We start from the raw sequence: 24,917 nt of genomic DNA, 5'->3' as shown, positions 1-24,917 counted from the left end.
GCTGGCAGGCAGCCAGGCAGGGGCTGGTGGGGCAGCGCCCCATTTACACCAATAGACTAACCTCCACTAGCCCAGCTTGAGCTGTACATTTTCTCCTCTTTTCTTCAGCTCTCATCCCTTGCTTGTGCTTGCTGAGTTTTAAGGAGCATTGCCACACTTAAAAAAGTTATAATACGAATTTGTTATGGCTCAGATACAAAAAGGGGCTTGAAGTAAGCCTAGGATTTTGATTTTCAAAACTGAACCGTCTGCTACATTCTGAAATCCAATACATTCACAGTTTGAATTTTCTGACATCTAAAAATAGTTATGCTTGCTAAATGTTGGTTCAGCCACATGGTGTGTCTTATAGTTCTCGTCTGAGGAGCATGGCTGGAAAAGATTTTGCAAGTGTAACATTAAAGCAATTGCATTTTCAATAGCTTCATGGATCAACAAACATTTTCGTTTTACATCTCTGTTTGATTGCTTTCTTGGTGTTCCTGAACAACTCATTATAGCTGTGTGCCTTGGCACTCTGAGCCTACTTTTTGTCCAACATCACACTCATATCTTAGTTCTATCACTGTTGAAAATTATAAGGATCACTTATTCATATTTCTGATTCCTGCCATCCATGAACCACCTCCTGAAAAGAACACATGAGGGCGAACCCAACTAATACCAGCAGCAGAGATGGTTGCTAACCCTGAGTTTAATTAATAATGGGAAGTTGTAGTAGTAGTTGTTGTTGTTGTTCCATTCTGGGAAAATGAGCCCTGTATGAACAAAAAAATAAAAACATTTAAAGACAAACCAAATATCTGCACAACAGATGTTTTCAAATTTGCCAGAAACAAAATCTTTCAGGTACAAGATGCCAGTGGCGGTACCACCAGCAGCAGGGCACCCCCCTATTGATTTTAGGTACTCAGGTCCAAAGTCATTTTTGGCTTTGTACTCTAGTGCTAACATATTGATTGGGTCCAGTAGCCCATTGGCAGCCACTGGGCCCAAGACAACAGTTCATGAATTCATCCTTGTCCAGGGAGGAAGCCTACCTGCTAGCCTTGACTCACACTTCTGTGTGTTCACCCATTCTGCAACACAGAGCCTGCCTGCATAGAAGGAAGACACTACAGGCCACTTCTTCCTCACTTAATTGGATGAATACGGATTTGTGAATGGATTTGTGAATGTTTTCAAGAGGCTTTCAGAATTGAGAATCGCCAACTCAAAGAACATGTAGACTTTCTTGTATGGATCTTTCCTTGTTTTGTCCTGCCCACGTATAGGTACTGACACCCTGTGTTGTGGGTGGCTACGATTGGTCAGCCACAACACCCGATTGGTAAGTCCCTCGATGTTGGGTTCAATCTGGCCAATGGGGCGCAGTCCAAACGGATCAAGGGACCTATATATGCCCATGCACGTGACCCAGAGCTTCCTCTCCCTACTTTTAGGGCTTGTTGCGCTTGACCTTGCTATGCCATTGTGTGCCATCTGTCGTTGGGACAGGGGCATGGCAGGAATTTCCCCCACTTGGCTGGTTGGCTGGTGCCATTTGGGTTTTGCCTGCCATGTAGCAAATTGTCACAACTTGTAAGGTTGCGGATAGGCACTGGTTCAGGTGATAGGGATGGGAGAACGCTCTCATCATCCCTATGTGAAGGGTATTCCGTTAAAGGAATCCAGGAACTCAAATGGTTTGGTCAACCCCTGTGAGGGGGTTGTGCCCAGGGGGACATCTGGGTGGCGGACATAGCCTGTTCCCAGCTTTCCGCCTATCCAGGTGTTCACCCTTGGCTGACTTATGCTGGAACCAGAGCCTATGCAACAGCTCACTTTCTGTAATCAATAAAGTTGTGGCCTAAATTCTGCCAAAAACCAAACCAAAATTTGAGTCATGTGTGAATTTTTTTTAGGGGGGAGGTTTCTGGGTCTGAACACGCAAATATATTCTTTTGAAACAAATTTTTGAAGTAAATTAAGAATATAAAGGTTACAGAGACATTCATAAAACTCACCTTCCCTGTTCCTATTATCTTCACATGCTTCTCTCTCAAGGCTGTTTTTGAGAGTATTTAGTTATGGAGGCAGCTGCAAACATTGTGACAAAGTTGAAAAGAGCTCACAACTGATCTTGTGTGCTTTTGTTTTTGCTCCAAACTCTAAACAATAAATACAAAAGAGTGATGAAAGATGAAGTCAACTCTTGCTGACCTCAGACTACCAAATTCCAGAAGTAGACTGGCCACAGAAGGGACCAGAAGTGGGATTAGTGATCCCAGTTCTCTGAATTAAGCTCCAACAGTCTATGACAGGAATAAGGAAACGGCTATTCTCTATAAATTACTGGACTCCCATCAGGCCCAGACAACATAGCCAATTATCAGAGATAATGCAAGTTGTAGTCCACTGACATGGGAGCCACAGGTTCTCCAACCCTGGTATAGGATAGGAATTAGGAAGCTGAAGGAGGCACTTTTTGGCAACAGCAATTGGCCCCATATCCTATGTGGAGTATACACCAGGGCAAATGTGAAAGGGTTTGGTGCTGTTGTTAGTTATGGGGGAGCACATGGTTAGAGTCTATATGAGTTAAGACCAATTCTCAATAACAGCAGTACAGTGGTACCTTGCTTCTCAAACTTAATCCATTCTGGGAATCCATTCGACTCCCAAAATGGTTCAAAAACCAAGGCACGATTGGCTGCAGGAGCTTCCTGCACTCAATCAGAAGCCACGGAAGCCGCATTGGACGTTTGGTTTCCAAAAATATGTTCGCAAACTGGAACACTCACTTCCGGGTTTGCAGCGTTGAGGAGCCGATTTGTTCGTGAGCCAAGCTATTCAAGTACCAAGGTACCACTTTACACTGTTTTCCAAGTTAGAGGCATATAAACTGAAACATTTATGGACTACAAGGCGCATGTATACTTTTGGCCTCCCTTCACTAGAGCCTCAGTAACTGGATCTTAGTTGTTGCTATCTCTTAAGAGTTCAATTTGTTACTAATTATAGGGAGGAAACCTGGCCTCTCTCATAATCTTTTGTGTGTGCGGTGAATGGATCCATAAATCACACTTTAATGTCTTTTTGATTATTAGAAGCTTTTCAAGTGAGAACTCCTACTCAGTGAGCTTTTTTGACAGTTACTGCAACATCATCTAGTTCCATAAAATAGTTCCAAAATCTTGTCAGAAAGTTTTCAAAGCCACCCTCTTCTAATTTCTTAATAACACCATAAAGTGTATAATATTTCAGTGAGAAGAGTTGCCCACATCATCCTCAGCCTCCCCCCCCCCAAGTCTTTCCTTTTTCAGCTTTTTGCATAGCTCAAATCTCTCAGTGGAGGGTCAGGGTGAGTTTCATCATTACTTCAGACATTTTGGAATTTTCAGTTAAAGTGCCACTGCTTCAGATGTCAGTAGTACCCCAGGTGGTACTTTCATGGGCACCCCACCTGCCCTGCCACCTTTGCCAGCAGCAGAGAAGTGCCACCAACTTTGGTACAGATTTCAGGCAAGATCACGTCCGTTTTGGGTGGGATCTCATCCAAAATCACATGAGATCTTGTGGACTCAAGCTCTCATATGATTTTGGCAAGTGGTCCCGCGAAATCAGTGTGATCTTGCCTGAAATCAGCATCATCCAGCAAGGCGCACAGTGGCAGCAGAGCGGCCACTAGTTGTGGCAGCGACAGCTGCAGGTGTGGTGGCAACAGCGGCGGCAGCAGCGGAAGGGAGGGCGGCACTTCCCACTTTGCCTCAAGCAGTGAAACTGGACACACCGCCCCTCTTTATTCCCCTCCAGACATTGTTGGCCTCAAACTCCCACCAATCTCATCCAGAATAGGCATTGTTCGTGAATGTTGGGAATATTGTGTTTTCTACCTCTATTTTGGGACCCAGGTGGCGCTGTGGTTAAACCACTGAGCCTAGGGCTTGCTGATCAGAAGGTCGGCGGTTCGAATCCCTGTGACGGGGTGAGCTCCCATTGCTTGGTCCCAGCTCCTGCCAACCTAGCAGTTCGAAAGCACATCAAAATGCAAGTAGATAAATAGGAACCGCTACAGCGGGAAGGTAAACGGAGTTTCCATGTGCTGCTCTGGATTGCCAGAAGCGGCTTTGTCATGCTGGCCACATGACCTGGAAGCTATACGCCGGCTCCCTCGGCCAATAATGCTAGATGAGCGCGCAACCCCAGAGTCGGTCACGACTGGACCTAATGGTCAGGGGTCCCTTTACCTTTACCTTTATCTCTATTTTATCAGATGCACCACATTGACATTCACTGAACTATTGGAAAACAGGGCAAAATTATGAAAAGTGTTACAAATGTGGGGAAGATATTTTGGTCTGGAGCTGTCAGGGAGCAGAACATGAAGCAGGGAGGAGAAGACAGTATCAGGTGGGAAAAGCCATAGCAAGGTCAAGAGTTACCTGACTGCAGGCTGAGTCTTCATGGGAGAAGGTAGGAGTGTGTGAGTGAGTGAGTGTGGATATCTTAAGGGTGCATCTTTCTTCTCTTCAGACCAACCCCCTTTCCAGCCTGACAGAGCGCGACTCCTTCCTGCTTAACAGTCTGTCCTTGAATCAGAACCCTGCAACGCCTTCACTGAAAAGTTGAGGTCCTCGGAACCTGCGAAGTGTTGGATGCTTTTTTGCAAGCATACCTTCCTCAGAGAAAAATCACTTGCAAAGGAACACCCTGCAGAATTGAACTTCCTTACTTCTAGTCAGGAGGAGGGGAAGAAGGTGAAATGTCTCCACCGTTTCCCCTCATGATCTTTTGTTTATTTTATTTTATTATACAAAACAACAACACGCAAACTAATTAAGCTATGATCCCGAAGCAATTCAGGATCAGATCTGGGATGGTCTCCTATTTGACTCTAGATAGGGGACCAAGATCGAGGGGCTCAAGGACATATCGGTGGGCTGTGGACAGTTCTAGCAATCAACACAAATGCATGGAGGCTGCCCTGTGAACATACAGGTCTGTGTGAGAATGTCTCCCCCTCTCTAGTTAACTGTCTCTTTAATAGGTAGAGATTTGGAGAAACATGGCAATTTGGGGGAAGATGTTTGGGCAACTTACCATTCATAGCACAGCAATTCTTCTTCTTTCCACGGTATGTGAGCTCCAGGCTTCTGCATGGGTGGTGGTGCTTCTTTTAGCAGCTGCCAGCTGATGGCTACCATTTTCTTCCAAAATGCCCAGAATGCACTTTATCCTGGGGGGAAATCCCACTGAAATATACTCGGAGTCATGTAGTGACTTCATGCAGCTTGTAAAACAGTGAATGAAATGCCCCCCCCCCCGAACCTCAGGCTTTTATATACATTATTTACACAATGAGCCCCGTCTGATTGGCTGATTCTGCTTCCCTCCTGGAGCCTGATTGGTCTTTTCCTGCAGGCCGATCCGTTGTTGCATTCTACAATGCTACCAGCCTAACAGGCAGATTAACTTCTCCCTGGAGCTTGATTGGTCTTCTCCTGCAAGCCAATCAGTTGTTGCATTCTAGGATCCTACTTGCTTATTGTTCTAGGATCCAAGCTTAGTACATAACACCCACTCAAAAACAAACAAACTCATGCCTGATAACTTTCAGCTCATCCTTACAAATTGCAGTGGCTGTGAGGAGACAGATTAATGCAGCAGAGATATTTATGAGATATCGTAAATATGTCACCTGGCAGGTTTATTTTAGATTTTAGAGTGACATTTCCTAACTCCTTCCTTACTTCAAAATGGATGTCCATCAGAACTCATCCAGCTAAGTCTACACATTGCCTCTTAATGTTGTATTCTGTATCTCTCTTGAAGAATTGCCCCAGGCCCCTTCCACTCACTGTCACAAAAACGAAACTCTGACCATCTGTGATTCCTGGATTTGATTTCATTCCATTCTTTCAAAATAAATGAACACATTCAGGGATACAGATACAGACCCCCCCTTCACTCAGGTCCCTATATTTTTCTGACACTCCACAAATTTTAAGCATCAACCTTGCAGGCCATTTCTCCAGTTACATTGGGTTAATTGAGCAAAGAGGGACTTTTCAGGGCCTACATCACTGCTCATGCTCATTTTAAGCAGACTTTGTTGCATCCCCATATTCTCTACCGGACAGCATAGTGGGCTGAGCTGTATGAAAAGGCAACAGGAAAGTTGGCAATGATAATAAAAATGGCATAATGTAAAATGAAGTATTTAGCCTATTTCTTAATCTGCTAAATATGAAAAAAAGGAAGTAAGCTAAAATAATGCTCAGCTATGTAGGGGTGTGGATTTCCATCAGCAGCCAGGAATCTATGCTTCCCAAATGCAAGAAGCATTGTTTGCTTTGGCATTTTATAGCCTTTGCATCTCTTACTTTGCTTGCAGTGCCCATTTGCCACCTCCACAAAATGTCAAAAGGAAAACAACACATAAATAATCTTGCCCAGCATATTACTGCATTTTAATAGGGAACAGACTGGAAATATACTCTGCCCCCAAAGAATGGGCTTGCATCAGTACCATCTGTGGGTAAAGCAAAACAAGGTAAACAGACTGCATGCTGAGGAGTTCAAATGCACTCTTATTAAAACTGTTTTGCAATATCTTTTTAGTGCATTTGGCAGAATCTTGGGCAAGGCAGAATTGGTCTATAGCCAGCAATTGCGAAGCATTATATTGCAGCCAGAAATAGTTGATTGGAAAACTTATCACAAGGGTGGTTATTGTCAAATACCGTCCCAGTTGGCATTCCTTGTGTATACAGAAACTTGGACTGCTACCAAACAATGGAAGGAAGAAAATGATATGAGCAAACGAAATGCAAATGTTCATAAACAGTTGCTAAAAGACAGAAATATTAGCATAATCATGAAGTTTCCTTCATTGGATTTTTTTTTAACTGTACCAATTATCCAGAGCTGTTCTGAAATAAGGAAAGAACTTTTTCACTATAGCAACCACAGAGTTTTAATTAGTGCCATTTTATGCTGTTTCTAGATAAACTTGGGAATGAGAAGGAATCTTAGGCTGCAATCCTAAACGTGCTTACTAGGGAATAAGCCCCATTGAACACAATAGGAAACAGGCATAGTCTTGCACTTCAAGGAAATAAGTGCTTGATTTTGGCAAAGGGCTGGCAGGAGGCCACAAGAAGCAGCTTCATGGGCTAAATCAAGGTCACAAAACTGTAAATCATGGATTCACCTCCTTTACTTTAAATCTCACCCCCTCCTTCCCATACCACCATTTCAAAATTAGGACTGTGACCTTTACAGCACAAGAATCAGAATTAGTCAGGCTGGAACTACCATTAACACCTCTCAACTCACATATAAGGTGTGTGTGTTTGGGAGGGGGGTGTTGCTAGGAAAAAGCATCTGGAGGTCTGGGGAAATTTAACACTTCCTTTCCACACTAAAAAACCTACCCTGATCCCTACGTGATATGTGGGAGGATGTTTACGAGAAGAGAAACATTCCGTCTAATTTAATTTGGCCATCGGAATCAGTAGACCCTGAATCTCTGGAGCAGAAGTCTCTCTTGTGATGGAAGAGGCAATACCTTTCTGTTTTCAGATCTGTGCTACAAATAAGCAATTTGTTTGTTTGTTACATTCCTAAATTGTTTAAATGTTTTGGGGGTTTTTTTTTGACACTGTAGAATGATTTAGATATGTAAATGCATTTTGGTACTTTGCAGATTATTTGGTGAAAGCTGAAATGCACCATCTGATTGATTTGCAATCTTTATGGGGTTGTTTTTGAAGGAAACCAATTTGTTCCATTTTGTGAAATTTACTTTTACTATTATAAAGGTGGTTTACAGTGCAATCCTGTGTATGTCAGCTCCCATATAAGACCTATTAAGTTCAGGAGGACACACTCTCAGGTAAAGGTGGCCTTAATTCATTGTGGCTGCTTTAGATTCCCTAGCAAGTCATAAAATCTTGAACATAATGTGTGAGTTGAATCTTAATGCATACGTGAATGTCTGTAGAAACAAGCTATTGTACAAATACAAAATTTACATTCATTGATCCACCCACTTTTGACTCTTGTACAGTCCACCACTGGTACATGCCCTTTAGAGTGTTGCCCAGAACAGAATGTTGCCTTCAGACTAAAAAAAAGGTTCCTCACCCGCGAATGTGAAGGTACATTTCCAGTTCTTACACACACACACATTGTGGCAAAAAAAAATATCCTGGCGCACTGCTTTTTCATAACAATTACTAGGAAGAGTCAAGCCAGCTATCAGCTCCTTTTTATCTACTATTGCCAGCCTTCCCAATTACAGGTCTCCAACAGAACCAGTTCTGGCCAGACGCCAGACATAAAAATGTTTCATAACAGCCCTTTCTCCATTAGTCCAGTGGGGCAGCTAATGAGTGCCAGAGGCTGTAGCAGGTTAACAGTTTCTCCTTTACTGTCCAAAAGTGACTATACCTCAGCCCTAACAAACTCACTATGGCAGACCTTTCCAGTGCATCAGTTCAGGGCCGGCCCAATGGCCAGGCTGGGGGGCGCAGGCCGCCAGGGGGGCGCCACGCAGCTGTGCCTGTGGTAGCCGTGCTGCGCCCGCCGTGCCGGGAAACGGGGCGGGAGGGGCGCCGGAGGGATCCATCGCACCACGGTGCCAGGGCGCCAGATATGCTTAAGACAGCCCTGCATCAGTTCTAGTTTCACCTGTCATAACATGGTACCATGTAAGGGTCATATTTCAGCATATTTCCCCTCCTTTGCATTATAAACTATCCTCAACCTGAACAACAGAGATAAACAACAATCTGTATGAACAGCCCTTAACAAGTTGTGTATCTTGAGGTGATTGAGCAGGTACTGTACCTCTAGCAGCACCAGGGATTATTCTGCCCTGTAACTGGTTACTATTTCTCTCTGAACAATTATTAATTTATGTATCATGCAGAAATCCTGAATGCCTGCTTCTGGAGGTCCTGTTATCCAGGCTTGAAGATGGAGAACAAGCTGCCTGTGGCAACTGGAGTCAGGAAGAATCCCAAAGGGAGATGCTGGGAAGATTAAGGTATAACCATCTGGCTCCTGGGCTTAAGGTTTCCCACATACAGAATTGAAGCTATCAGTTGCTATTAAAGCTACAGCTTTAGAACTGCAAATATGAAACTGCAGTCTAAGCACTCTATAGACCAGCATGACGTGAGATGAAACAATTAGCAATTTAAATGGCCATCCCAACATCATATCTAAGAGCAGATTGAAACAAAAAGATTTTCAAGTCCCATTTAAAATATAGTAAAGGCATATGTCCATTGAGGGGGAGTTCCACAAAGATGAGGCCCTACCATTAGGTGGACTGAGGCAGGCACTGCAGGCAGATGATTTGGGGTGACATGCAATGGAAGGAAATTGTTAGTTATTACATCACTTGCCACTACTGTTCCTTTACTCCCTAGGTAATGGTCTGTCTAGGTGCCAAAGCAAACTGGCTTGCCTTGTGCACTATGCACCTTGTGGGGAGTGCCTCCCACCCCTCAAAGTGTATTGGGTCAGCCCTTACGGAGCCACCACCGAAAAGGCCTTGACCTTATTGCCTGACAAGGAATACCTTTAAAACTAGTAACCCTAACATCAACAGGGCAGAAGCCTGGGAAATCAGTAAGTAAAGCTAGTTGTTTCTTAGCAATTGGATTACTCGGGCTATAATCCTAAAGACACTTACCTGACAGTAAGTCTAGATGGATAAAAACTTCTAGACAAACTTATATAGGGTTGTGCTATTAAGACACAGTGCCGTGAAGCATAAGAACATTGAGTAACATTCCATGTAAGAAGCTTGCCACCCATTTGCTTTCTTCTTGAGTGATAAAATACTTGCCAATTAAGAAAATAGCAATCTGAATAGCTTGCTATTCAGTGCTCACTTACCTACTGCTGTGCAGTTGCTGTGTTCAGTCAGAAATGGCAAAGTCCTACGGTAGGAATTGTGTTTGTTGTCCAATGAAATGTTAGCAAATATTTTTATGGTCTTTGAAATACAGGTGATTCTGTACCAGGAGACTCAGCAGACGCAGAAACATCAGAAGGGTCAGAAAGACCTTGCTATAGCCTCACAGGTTAAGGAAAGATCAGCCAGATGGCAATTAAAATTATCATAGAGATAGTTGCCATCAGTGTCCAGAGCAGGCCACGGGAGACCATAGAGATGAGAGGTGCTGCCTAGAAAAAAGACTGCCTTTGGGTGACTGCCAAAGGAAAACCAATCAGAACCCCAGAAATTGTCCTTTGCCAGGACACAGCATCAGAAGCATTAGATGAAATATATTATCATTGTTCTTGATTCCGACACATTCATTCATTCATTTAAATTTTAGAGCTTTTTATATTGTATTTCTGTTGCTTTTAATTGTAAACTACTTCAAATATTTTAATAGAAATTCAGAGTATAAGTATTAAATCAAATCCAGATCTTTTCAAACCCTTTGGCATGATAAGATATATAAGATATCTTTATTGTCATTGTCCCCTTGCGGGAACAACGATTTAGAGGGAAATATGCGCTTTTTAATGAGTTGCACTTACTTAACTTGACAATGCCAGGTTAAAAGAAAAATACATTGCCTCTCTTGAAACAGTCTCCTGGAATGACATTGTGGCAATTCAATTTATTCATTTGCTTTCAAAATGTAATTACTGAGACATACACAATTGAAGTTCATGACACAAAGGCTCTTTGGTATTAGAAAATGCTCGTAACTGTCAGGCTCCAGTTTTCCAAATACTGTATTGTTCTCTGAAATAGTTTCCAATTCTGTTTCAGAAAAAAAGGCACATCCACCTCTTAAAATTGAACTATGACTCCATTTCTGCTCAGTTCCCCATTCCCAGTTTATACCACAAAAAACATTCCATTTTCCTAAATCATGTTTTTGTATTAAATACAGAGCAAGGTAAATTCCTGGGAATTTAGTAACCCAAACCTACAGTATAAAAGTACTACCACTATGTGGAGGTTGCTTTTATACATCTTTTTTTAAACAATAAAAAAATAAAATCATCTCAATATTTATTTTTAATTAGAAAGATGTTCATTATTGCCAATTGTGGAACTGTATCAACATATTATTTAGCCATTTTATTTCGTGGGACCCACTTCTTTTGCTGAAATTATATTGTTCTGGGTTGTTTTTAAAATTATAATGGGTTTATAGTTGTGTGTTACATTGTTGTAATGGACCCTGGGACCTTGTGGTGAACAGTGGGTAAGAAATATTCAGCAGCCTCAGCTCTTGTAGCTGCAGTCAGTCAGGACCCTACCTTCCCAGGCTAGGTAGGGAAATGCTTGCAAGGCAGGGAAGAGATCTTCCAGGACTCACGGCCAAGATGGTGTGTTGTGGCACATTGTCCTAATACCTGAAATGTCCTGCAATCAGAGGCAAAATTGTACCAGCTGTGGAGCACCAGTAGTTTGCTTCCTTTTTATTCAGAAGGAATTGGTTGCATTCAACTAACTTTTACTTAGGAATGGCCCATTGAAATGAATGAACCGAAGTTAGTTGAACACAACCCAGTGTTTCCAATGGGAGGTAAATGGTTGACACACACAAAAAAACCTTGTCAACAGAGCCTGGCAAGGTCTTGGATAAAGCAGGTGAACTGTTTCTGGACTCACACCCCTTAATTTTGGGACTGCATCCTAACTGTAGCACAATAGTGAACCCAATAATCATATTGTATATACTTAGGTTACAGATCTTATCTAAAAGGTTTTTCTCTCCCTTCATGAAGAAACAAGGCACCATTTAATTCTTTTTGAAGTAAATTAATCCATGCATGGATTTCTTAACCCCTGACTTTAAAAAAATACCTTTTCATATATAAAATCCCAGTGTATATAAAAGAACACGGATTCAGTTTTCCATATTAAACGGCACACAGCTGTATTTATTGAACAAACCCATCCACTTTGCAGAGTTGTTAGAAGCCTCTGATGGGGTGTTGTCTGAGCTGTTTGGCTGTTCTTCTGTTGTTTCCTGGAAGTGATGAAGCAGAAAATAGCAGCCAAGAAAGTTAGAGTGGCAGGTCAGCAGCTGTGCGTATGTGCTTTAGTCTGCATTTAGCAAATAAGCTGTACTCCTCATTTGAATCATGCTGCCTCATCTGAAGCATGCTGCCGAGGATCCTTAATATGGATGGGTTCTGAGCATTGCTTGAAAAAGGTTTGTTTTCACAATGCTTTTCTGCTTGTTCATGGAAACGTTGAATGCTTTGGGGACCTATAAAGTGGCTTTGTCCCATAACTCAGGCTGGCATCAGGTGGGCCACTGTGCAAAAGAGGATGCTGGGTGAGAAAAAAAACTTTGGTCTGATCCCCAAAGACCAGGCACCCCCAAACTTCGGCCCTCCCGATGTTTTGGACTACAATTCCCATCTTCCCCGACCACTGGTCCTGTTAGCTAGGGATCATGGGAGTTGTAGGCCAAAACATCTGGAGGGTCGCAGTTTGGAGGTGCCTGCCAAAGACTCTTAACTAGAATGGGTTGTTTCCTTTCTAATAGTTATCATGAAAACCCAGGAAAGAACTTTCCTACAACTCTCTCCTCTAGATGTGATGTCTTTTGTCCCCAGGGTACCCTTCCTTAGTGCCCGCAAACGTTCTCTGCCTCTCCCAATTTTTATTCTTTTAATGGAGTGGCAATGGCTTGGGTGCTTTGTGATTGTTTCCCTGTGCTTCATTGGGGAGTGGGGTGGTAAGTATTCTGGCTGTTTGTGAAATGTATTGAGTATTTTCAGCTCCCCCCCCCCCCAGTGAAATAGGCATTTTGTGGTTGCTCACAATTTTTTTAGATTTCCAAATGTGACCCTCACCAGTGGCAACTAGTACCCATTTGACCTGGTGTAAACACAAGGCTGTTGCTGAGAGAGAGAGAGAGAGAGAGAGAGAGAGAGAGAGAGAGAGAGAGAGAGAGAATAGGCAGTATTCTGCCCAATCAAAGCGTGGCACGGCCTAAGAGGAATCAGTTGGGGTGGGGGAGAGCTGATTAAGAATGATGGGCCTCTTGAGCAAATGGAATGAACATGCATATGCTGCGCAGACTGCACCTGCCTCCCCAACGAAGAAATTCTGTTTCCCACAACAGTAATTTAAGCCTGGAAAATAAATGCTTCCCTGATTGGCCAGAAAACAGAAAATTGACATAAATGTCTCCAGGAGCCTCTCTAAGTTCAAATGGGTTATGGAAAGATGTGTGGGACAGAAAAAGTGTGGTTTTGATATGGGGGGGGGCTTTTCTAAAAATTGTTTGATAGGGCTATGCTCTGGTTGCCCTAATCATGGACCAGGTTCCACTCCCCTGGGCCATCAAATGGACCCGCACAAGAAGGCTATGTATCTAGTTGTGTGCTTTTTCTGTTCTTCTTTGGGTTGATTAGAATAGGGGGGGGGGAGGCAGGCAGCCTGCTGAGCAAAATAGACCAGAGGTGGATTGGTCTTGCATACCCTCCAGCATTTCTCCAATGAAAATAGGGATGTCCTATTCCATAACAATCCCCTTCATGGATCAATGCCTTGTCGTGGCGAAGGGGCTTGAATAACTCAGAGAAGCTATGAGCTATGCCATGCAGGGCCACCCAAGATGGACAGGTCATAGTGGAGAGTTTTGACTAAACGTGATCCACCTGGAGAAGGAACTGGCAAGCCACTCCAGTATCCCTGCCAAGAAAACTCCATGGACAAAGACAACAGGCATATAAAAGTTATGACGCTGGAAGATGAGCCCCTCAGGTCGGAAGGCGTCCAACATGCTACTGAGGAAGAGCGGAGGACAAGTACAAGTAGATTCAGAGCTGATGAAGCGGCTGGGCCAAAGCCGAAAGGACACTCAGTTGCGGATATGCCTGGAAGCGAAAGGAAAGTCCGATGCTGTAAAGAAAAATATTGCATAGGAACCTGGAATGTAAGAACCATGAGTGGAGGTAAGCTGGATGTGGTCAAAAATGAGATGACAAGAATAAATATCGACATCCTGGGCATCAGTGAACTAAAATGGAAGGGAATGGGCGAATTCAGTTCGGGTGACTATCATATCTACTACTGTGGGCAAGAATCCTGTAGCAGAAATGGAGTGGCCCTCATAGTCAACAAAAGAGTGGCAAAAGCTGTAATGGGATGCAATCTCAAAAATGACAGAATGATCTCGATACGAATCCAAGGCAGACCTTTTAACATCACAGTAATCCAAGTTTATGCACCAACTACCGGTGCTGAAGAAAGTGAAATTGACCAATTCTATGAAGACCTACAACAACTTCTAGAAATGACACCAAAGAAGGATGTTCTTCTCATTACAGGGGATTGGAATGCTAAAGTAGGGAATCAAGAGATAAAAGGAACAACTGGCAAGTTTGGCCTTGGAGTTCAAAATGAAGCAGGGCAAAGGCTAATAGAGTTCTGTCAAGAGAACAAGCTGGTCATCACAAACACTCTCTTCCAACAACACAAGAGACGACTCTACACATGGATATCACCAAATGGGCAGCATCGAAATCAGATTGATTATATTCTCTGCAGCCAAAGATGGAGAAGCTCTATACAGTCAGCAAAAACAAGACCTGGAGCTGACTGTAACTCAGATCATCAGCTTCTTATAGCAAAATTCCAGCTTAAACTGAAGAAAGTAGGAAAAAGCACTGGGCCAGTAAGATACAATCTGAATCAAATCCCTTATGAATACACAGTGGAAGTGAGGAACAGGTTTAAGTATTTAGATTTGGTGGACAGAGTGCCTGAAGAACTATGGATGGAGGCTCGTAACATTATACAGGAGGCAGCAACGAAAACCATCCCAAGGAAAAGGAAATGCAAGAAAGCAAAATGGCTATCCAACGAGGCCTTACAAATAGCGGAGGAGAGGAGGCAAGCAAAATGCAAGGGAGATAGGGAAAGATACAGGAAACTGAATGCAGATTTCCAAAAAACAGCAAGGAGAGACAAGAGGGTCTTCTTAAATGAGCAATGCAAAGAAATAGAGGAAAACAATAGAATGGGGAAAACCAGAGATCTGTTCAAGAAAATTGGAGATATGAAAGGAACATTTCGTACAAAGATTACCATAATCAAGGACAAAAGTGGTAAGGACCTAACAGAAGCAGAAGACATCAAGAAGAGGTGGCAAGAATACACAGAGGAATTATACCAGAAAGATATGGAGGTCTCATACACCCCAGGTAGTGTGGTTGCTGACCTTGAGCCAGACATCTTGGAGAATGAAGTCAAATGGGCCTTAGAAAGCATTGCTAATAACAAGGCCAGTGGAAGTGATGATATTCCAGCTGAACTATTTAAAATTTTAAAAGATGATGCTGTTAAGGTGCTACACCCAATATGCCAGCAAGTTTGGAAAACTCAGCAATGGCCAGAGGATTGGAGAAGATCAGTCTACATCCCAATTCCAAAGAAGGGCAGTGCCAAAGAATGCTCCAACTACCGCACAATTGCGCTCATTTCACACGCTAGCAAGGTTATGCTTAAAATTCTACAAGGCAGGCTTAGGCAGTATGTGGACCGAGAACTCCCAGAAGTGCAAGCTGGATTTCGAAAGGGCAGAGGAACCAGAGACCAAATAGCAAACATGCGCTGGATTATGGAGAAAGCTAGAGAGTTCCAGAAAAACGTCTACTTCTGCTTCATTGACTATGCAAAAGCCTTTGACTGTGTCGACCACAGCAAACTATGGCAAGTTCTTAAAGAAATGGGAGTGCCTGATCACCTCATCTGTCTCCTGAGAAATCTCTATGTGGGACAAGAAGCTACAGTTAGAACTGGATATGGAACAACTGATTGGTTCAAAATTGGGAAAGGAGTACGACAAGGTTGTATATTGTCTCCCTGCTTATTTAACTTATATGCAGAATTCATCATGCGAAAGGCTGGACTAGATGAATCCCAAGCCGGAATTAAGATTGCTGGAAGAAATATCAACAACCTCAGATATGCAGATGACACAACCTTGATGGCAGAAAGCGAGGAGGAATTAAAGAACCTTTTAATGAGGGTGAAAGAGGAGAGTGCAAAATATGGTCTGAAGCTCAACATCAAAAAAACCAAGATCATGGCCACTGGTCCCATCACCTCCTGGCAAATAGAAGGGGAAGAAATGGAGGCAGTGAGAGATTTTACTTTCTTGGGCTCCTTGATCACTGCAGATGGTGACAGCAGTCACGAAATTAAAAGACGCCTGCTTCTTGGGAGAAAAGCAATGACAAACCTAGACAGCATCTTAAAAAGCAGAGACATCACTTTGCCGACAAAGGTCCGTATAGTTAAAGCTATGGTTTTCCCAGTAGTGATGTATGGAAGTGAGAGCTGGACCATAAAGAAGGCTGATCGTCGAAGAATTGATGCTTTTGAATTATGGTGCTGGAGGAGACTCTTGAGAGTCCCATGGACTGCTAGAAGATCAAACCTATCCATTCTTAAGGAAATCAGCCCTGAGTGCTCCCTGGAAGGACAGATCGTGAAGCTGAGGCTCCAATACTTTGGCCACCTCATGAGAAGAGAAGAATCCTTGGAAAAGACCCTGATGTTGGGAAAGATTGAGGGCACTAGGAGAAGGGGACGACAAAGGACAAGATGGTTGGACAGTGTTCTCGAAGCTACGAACATGAGTTTGACCAAACTGCGGGAGGCAGTGCAAGACAGGAGTGCCTGGCGTGCTATGGTCCATGGGGTCACGAAGAGTCGGACACGACTAAACGACTAAACAACAACAAATTCCATAACAATAATTTTACAATTTATACCCCACCCATTTGACTGGGTGGCTTCCAACAAATATAAAAACATTTTTTTAAAAAATGAAATATTAAAAAAAAGAAACACTTCCCTATAAAGGGCTGCCTTCCGTTGGCTCTGGGTTAGATAACTCCATACCCTCCAACATTTCTCCAATAAAAATAGGAACATCCTAAGGAAAAGTGGGACATTCGAATCAGAAACTGGGAGGGCTTCTGTTAATCTGGGACTATTCCTGGAAAATAAGGACACTTGGAGGCATGGGCAGGGAGGGGCAGATTCCCGCCCCAAATCACTAAAAATACATAGCTAACTGATGTTCTGCCTTGTAGGGATGGCATTGGTTAGGATTGGCACTGGCAGACCATGCCAAAAGCAAGCAAGGGATTGTGGTCCTGGCAAGCCAGGCTGCTTTAGCGCAGGATAGAGCAGCTTTGGCAAACCAGGTTGGAGGTTAGGGGTCTTACATAGGTCACCAAGACAGCACCAAAGGGGATAAAACAGGATGAAACCGGTAAGAACAGGATAGAGCACGAGGTGGGAGAGCAGGCATGTGATTAGAGCACGTGCAGAGTGCATGTGGGAAACACCTCCTGCAATGATGGACACTTGGGGGAGGTTCAGGGCATGGCTAGCTCAGAAACACTACCATATAAGGAATCAAAAGGGCGTGGCAAGCTCAGGAACACTAGCATATAAGGAATCATTTTACCATGATTGGTCTAAAGTTACTCTTCCTGTTGAATATTAACCTGTTAAGCTGGGTTTCAATAAAAACGGAGCTCTCTGGCTTGCCCAGGGTTGTCTTCTGCTTTGATTCAACTTGTCTACATGTGTATTGTGTCTCTGTCACTACCACACTGCCTCCCCCACAACAAAATCCTGGCTACGGCCATGCTTGGAGGGTCTGGTGTTAGCCATTAGCCATTAGCCCCAGCCCACGTCCCAGTATGAAGTGCTATTGTTAAAGAACAGTCGATAACTGAAATGTGTAATCAAATTAAATATGCTCAGTCATATTAATCAGAGCATCCATGGGCAGGCTGTAAAAAAATAAAGAAGAATAGTGAGTGGGACAGGGTATTCTGCTGGCCCAGAGAAGAGCTGGTATTCAGTTTTCTGGTTATATATTATCTGAAATGTTGGTTTCCAGCTATCTTATGATGGATAGCTCTGGTTAAATCAACCAGAGCAAAACAAGTTGCTCTCCTTCTTCCATCAGTCAAAGCAGAAAGTGTGTGCCTGTTCATCTTACTTAACTTTTCTTCTTCCTTCCAGCATGAGACAGCGTAAAATGAATAAATGACAAAGTGGTCAGTCGAATGCCTGAGTCAGCACCTCAGCCCATTTTGAGTTTGATCACTCTGAGGCTCCTTCATTTTCCTTCTGGTTGCATTAAATGACTTTAGTATAGCTGCATATTGATGCTAATGCTAAAGGAACCTTAATTAATCATCTTAGGCTGCAGTTATGTACACATGTATATGGGTGCAAGTCTCATTTAGCTCCGCGGGATTTACTTCTGAGTAGACATGCACAGCATTGCAATGTTTGTGTTTTGTTTTTGTAAAAAGCCTTGGAAGCTGAAGGGCAGTATATTAAATGAACAAACAATATATGTGTACATGTAATTTCTACCATTTGACCAATGGGTCAAATATGGCTGGAAAAGACAATGAAGCACAAGAATAATGCTCAACAGCAATTTTTTCACCTTATGGTCACACACTCAACTTAAGTGGAACTGTTGCTGATGAATGTATACCTGAAGCAATCACCTTTTTAAGAGCTGTTCAAACTGTGCACTACCTAAGTGGTGGGAATTACTGCAAAACAGTATTGGTCGTTCTCTTCATGGTATGTCTGATTAACAAAATGGTCAGGTTGTGTTGAATGTTTAAAGCCTTTCCCAGCTCTCTTGACTGGCATTTAATTAGCATTGAAAGACTGCCTAGAACTAAATTTAATGGTCAAAACAAGAAATGAAGTCCACATTTTTTTGCCTGTGTGCTAATGACAGCCGTGTGGTACAAAATATTAGCTGGCATAGATATTTGCAACAAGGTCATCCAAGCTAGAGATGTCACACCGGATGTTGAAGTGACAAAACAACAACAACAACAACAGCTCTTCTCACAGAGCTGAAAAAAATTCAAAACAACTGGAAATGCATGTGGAATGAAGCCAAATTGGTTGCATCAAAGCTAAATATAGAAATAAACCTTTTCTGTAGATGTGATGGAGTTAGCTGCAAGAGGACAAGGCTGCACGATGACAGCACACCTGATATTAACTTAGAAGAAATGAATGACACAGATGATACTCTAGAAGAGGCCTGATTCAGTAAGTGTGTGTTTTATGTTTTGGTAGACAGTATCATATCAGGATTAATTGTCTGCTTCAATGCTGTTAAGCAGTTGTCAGGGGGGGAAATTATTTCTTCTGGAAATATCTCACTGTTTTCCAAAGTAAGGTGGGGGGAAAAGCTTTATCTTTATCACAGCAATATTCTGTTGACCTTAATGATGGTGATTTCGGAAAAGAAATGCAACATTTCAGGGGAAACTTGATTGCAGGTGTCTTTCGGGAATATTTTAGGCAGACAAATGTGACTGTTCATAATATACTGTACGGGGGAAGACGTATCATGGTGTTTTATGTAGGTTACACAAAATGTACCTTCTAGTCTTCGCACAATATTTGCAAGGAATTTTAATAGAGTCAAGAATATTGGGGTAGAGGCAGCAATCTGAATCAGTTGGAAGGAAGATTCACCTGCACCTCTTGTTCATTAAAAGAGACCCAAGACTCACATGTAAGATGACTGTGATCTGCTCTAATCATTTCTCACTTCCGAGGTTCATATTGTCCTTAGGCATCTGAGTGTTGTTTTGCATGTCTGTATCTCCAGATCCCCTCTGGAGAAGAATTCATCTCTTTCACTGATCTCTGTCAGAGATTAATGTAGCCACTTTGTTCTTGGCTAATTTAGAGATAGTTTTGGCAAAAGCCTGAGACAAATTAAATCTTAATCTCTCATTACTGGATCTGTTTTCATTAATGTATTAATATACTATGTTGCATACAAATATGCCTTTGAGAATCTAAGATAAGGCAGCAACATAAATTGAGCAGGCCATATTAATCTCATTGAAGCAAATATCAGTTAAATGTAATAGAGATAATTTTTCTTCTTGTTGTTGTTCTCAAATGGTGACTTAATGTCCTAAAGGAGGCATCCCCAAACTTTGGCCCTCCAGATGTTTTGGACTACAATTCCCATCTTCCATGACCACTGGTCCTGTTAGCTAGGTATCATGGGAGTTGTAGGCCAAAACATCTGGAGGGCCGCAGTTTGGGGATGCCTGTCCTAAAGGGACAGAGGTTGGTAGGAAATGCATTTTTACTGAATTATTTTATTATAAGGTATGAAAATATTTTATTTTATTTTTCAGTTAATGAATTTATCTTATTTGCCTTGGTCATCATGTTGCAAAAGGGAATGAGCATCATAGACAACAAACACAACTGTGTTCCTAGAGGTGCCAGACTAATAGCACTGCTCTATCAGTGTTATTAACATACTGATGAATTGCAGCTAAACAATTAGTGCAGTCTGAGTAATCCCTGCCTTATATTATAAGCCTAGTATGCATTGCTATCTTCTAAGTTGTTAGCTCCTTTGTTCAGGAAACAGACAAATTAAAAATCCCACTATGCAATTGTTTCACAGCTTAATGAAAGTGCATATTGGTTCAAGGAACCATTTGTCACAATTACAACAATTAGTTTTGGAGATGCACAGAAAAAACCATATCTATTAAAGAAGTTGTTGTTTAGTTGTTTCGTCATGTCCGACTCTTAGTGATCCCATGGACCAGAGCAGGCCAGGCACTCCTGTCTTCCACTGCCTCCCGCAGTTTGGTCTGATTTCCTTAAGAATGGATAGGTTTGATCTTCTTGCAGTCCATTGGACTCTCAAGAGTCTCCTCCTGCACCATAATTCAAAAGCATCAATTCTTCGGCGACCAGCCTTCTTTATGGTCCTTAGTTCTTTAAAGAAGAACTAAGCACAATAAAATTAGAACGAACGAACACCTTTTCTGCCCTTAAAAGGTATTGACAAATTATCACAGCCCTATTTGCTGTCGGTTTGGCCACATCTCTTTTTAGTTTGATTGCAGCAGCTGTAAACAAGCCCTCTCACTAATTTTGGTTGCAGGAAATTGCAGCATTCTTTAGAATCTGCATTCATCTGCACAAACATGGAATTTAGGCTGCAAATGACACAATCTCCTTCTACTGCACACAGGTCTGATTCAGCAATACCCTTTTGTGCCAAATTGCACGAGGAGGAAGAGCAGGGTTGCGCTTGCTAGCCCCATCCCTGCTGCCACACACAACCTAACAACCCCACCTCCTGCCACCCACAAGCCACAAAATGCTGGTATTTAAAGCTAAGCAGGACTCATCTTCAACCAAGAACTTGGTCTATCAGCATATATGAAACAATCAAGGTTCTAAATAGCATAAGCAGCCTATATATGTAGGGCAGCCTCCACATTTCAGACCTTCCCTCTCCATGCAGTGTATGGCTGGCCAGGGCCATGATGGATAGGGGGAATTTAATAATAATAATAATAATAATAATAATAATAATAATAATAATATGCCACCAATCTGATTGGGTTGCCCCAGCCACCCTGGGCTGCTCCCAACAAAAAATAGTAAAAGCATAATACAACATCAAACACTAAAAACTTCCCTGAAGCACAGCACCAGACTAAATATATTCCCAGATGTGCAAAGACTACATGCCAGAAAATATTTCTGTTCATATGAGTTCCCATTTGTGGGATGCTCTCCCCAGGGAGACTCATGCGGGCGGCACCTTCTTTATATATTTTTATGCACCAGGCAAAAACTTTCCTCTTCTCCCATATCTTTGTCTAATTAAACAATCTATGCCCTTTCAAACTTTGTAGTAGGGGGTATTGTTTTTGTTTGCCTGGGCAGGCTGCAGGCCTGGTCATCCTCTTATATACCTGCTGGGATTGACAAGGCATCTGACCCTCCCATGAATCTCATAGCTCTCCTGTAGCTGCCTCTGATTATTTATCATTTAACTCTTGGGGGAAATAACTAGCATCACACGTCATGTGCATGGAAGTTGCCAAACCAATTAACCAACTAGAAGGATTATTGTTAATAGCACCAGTTGGTTGTTTTCCTATAACCTGATATTGCTGGATAGTTTTGATGAACTGCAAAAACATTTTTAGTTTGCTTTCTGTTGCCACCCTGGAACTTTTCTTTATTAATGCCACTTTGTTTTGTACGATTCCTTGCAAATGAAGGAAAACAACTTTTCTGCTTGTATATGTTGATAATATAATTTTGGTTACCGAGGACAAACAAGATTGTACAAAAACAAGATTGGGTGCAAGCCTGGCCAGGACATAGGTATCCTGACTGTGACAAAGGTGACCTGTGTGCTTGCTTGATTGATTGATCAACAGCTGTTGGGAACTTCAAGGTCCCTGCTCTCCCTTCTTATGGTCTTTGTACTGGACCAGAAGATCCCAATAGAGAGCATTCCATTTCAAGAAGGAGGGCAAATGGGTACTCTGTCAAATGACAGGGCAGGAGTTACATGGAGCAGGCTTTTCACTGGTGGTGCCCATTGTATGCCTCGCTTTTCCCAGACCTGCTCTCTTTTGGCCTGTATTTTGGAGCTTCATAATTTAGGAAGACTTTGGAAGAACTGGTTGACAAGTCTTATCAGTTGCTGATGTATGAGCGGATTTTATTTGCTGCTATTCTGTGCTTCTGGTGCACCAGTGTTTACATCAGCATAAGAGAGTTGGCCAGGATGCCAAAAGGGATACAATTTACGAGCTTTCTCCATTATCTGCAAAGCAGGGGGTGTTCAGTCAAAGCAAAGGCTGAGCTGAAGCATTCCGTGCTGGTTACCTGCTTTCAGCAATAGGGGTCGCTGTTTGGTAGTACCCAATTGGTTAACTGTCAGATTCTAGAGCTCCCTATTGGTGGCTCTTAGGTAATTCACAAAATACAGAGTCCATTCATAAAACACCGTGTTCATTCATAAAGCAGTAACATAAATCTCCATTGCTACATATTGGATGTATATTTCAGCGGCTGAACGTACAAGTTTATGGCCATGCTGTAGTGTAGTACTTATGTGGCTGTGAATAAAAGGTGGCTGGGCCCATTGTCTAGGGATCTGGGGAGGAAGAGGTGACAAAATTGATTTCCAATAAGTGCCCCCTCTTTATTTCCATAACAAGTCCTTGAGTCTCTACTCTGAATGGTGACACCAGGGACCTAGAAGGTGCAGGGCTTGTCAGTCCAACCCCTGCACAGTCTCATCAGGGCTGACCTTAAGGCAATTGGAGGAATTGGGCCAAATTGGGCTCTGCAGGCCGCTCCTAAGGATTACATGGAGATACCCAGCTGCAGGTCTCTGAATCTTAGAAACACTGCAGAAATTGTCTTTGTAAACTCACTTTTTATAACTGTTATTTCTTTGTGTGGATTCTGACTAAACAAATGTTTTGAGAAACATTTCTTTTTCATCCTCATACTCTTACTGCCGTGTTATTTCAAACCAAACATTTTCTACCATGTTATTAGTGCCATCTTGGTAATGATTTGATGTCGTTTAGGATGCAGTCCTTAACATGAAATCAGAGGGCTCTCTTTCTGTGTAAATATATTTAGGATTGGACTACAAAAAAACCTATTTTGAATTAGAAACATGCTCTTAATAATCTCAAAACCTTGGAAATTAAACTTTTAATTCAGATAAGATCCAATAATCAACAATTACAGCTTCTACATGAGCATTGTAGTTGAAAGTCAAGAGCTTTGGCAAACTGGCAATGTGATTTGCTTAGTCCCAGCAATTCATGTTATTTTCCTCCTCACATTTTTTTCCTGTCTGATAGGAGCATTGTTACATTAAGATTTCAACAGCACCCACATGCATAAATCCATCTTTCCACTGGCACTTGCTCATTTATCTTCAATTCAAGAAACTAGCTATTGTGAGTAGATAGTGTGGTATATGCCATCTGTATTATCAGATGCAATAATGAATGTCAGTCAGAATCTTCCTTTGCAAATAATGTCAATTATCATGTTGATTCAGGACAGATTGATGCTGACAGATTGTACAACTCCTACCACATCTGGTGCCTAACACAAAAGGTGTCTGGAGTCATTCTGAGGCAGCAAAGTAGAGTGAAAGTAGAGTCTGCTCAGTGTGTCAGAAACTGAAGAAATGCTACTCTGATCTGCAGTACCCATTAATGTGTTTAGCATTGCAGCACAGTGTAGGTCCCTTGGCACCTGTGCTGGCACTTTGGCATCAGGTTAGGAATAGACTCAGAAGGAACATGATATGCACATACCAGGTGCGACCAAGGACCATAGAATCATGGAGTTGTATGGTTGGAAGGGACACTGAGGATCATCTAGGCCAACCCCCTGCAATTAAGCTGTCCCAGACATGGATAAAACCTGCAACCCTGGTGTTATCAGCACCATGCTCTAGGCCAGTGTTTCCCAACCTTGTGCCTCCAGATGTTTTGGGACTACAACTCCCATCATCCCTAGCTAGCAAGACCAGTGGTCAGGAATGATGGGAATTGTAGTCCAAAAACATCTGGAGGCACAAGGTTGGGAAACACTGCTCTAGGCAACTGAGCTAACTGCCAATCAGTTTTAAGTCACTGTACCTCTGTAACAGTGCCAGGTATGAAGTTCAGGATTGGAGAAATATGTTAAATAAATAAATAAATAAATAAATTAAAGCATCCATCACTCTAAAACTTAGTTGATATTTTTGCCATTAAGATTGCAATATAAGAACAATGAAAATAATTTGAAAACCATGAAACAACAGAAGAAGCAAAAGAAATGGGCAGAAACACACACACACACACACACACACACACACACACAATTTATTATTATTAGAATAATGGTAGTCCTTGTGAAACAAATGGTCATTGTGTTTCCAGAAGTGCAAGTTTTTTCTGTTAAGGCAGTGTCTCTCTCATGTTGTCATTCATTAATATGTGTTGGCAATTTTATTATTCCACAAGGACTTCTATCATTTGTGAAAGATCTATCT

General features: G+C 42.3%; 1 long non-coding RNA gene across 4 annotated transcripts in view; it reads left to right on the top strand.

Moving 5' to 3' along the window:
• Nucleotides 1-2,765: 2,765 nt before the first annotated feature.
• Nucleotides 2,766-24,917, top strand: part of LOC148687326 (uncharacterized) — a 109,917-nt gene continuing 87,765 nt past the window's right edge. For all 4 annotated transcript variants that reach the window (XR_015947557.1, XR_015947556.1, XR_015947555.1 and 1 more), the window contains exons 1-2: nt 2,766-2,844; nt 18,993-19,102. This is a non-coding gene — a long non-coding RNA (uncharacterized LOC148687326). The remainder of the gene's footprint in view (nt 2,845-18,992; nt 19,103-24,917) is intronic.

Source organism: Zootoca vivipara, chromosome Z1, assembly GCF_965207765.1.
Source record: "Zootoca vivipara chromosome Z1, rZooViv2.hap1.1, whole genome shotgun sequence".
Taxonomy (NCBI): Eukaryota; Metazoa; Chordata; class Lepidosauria; order Squamata; family Lacertidae; genus Zootoca; species Zootoca vivipara.
Note: the sequence above shows the minus strand (reverse complement) of the source record. Positions and strands in the feature narration are given on the sequence as shown.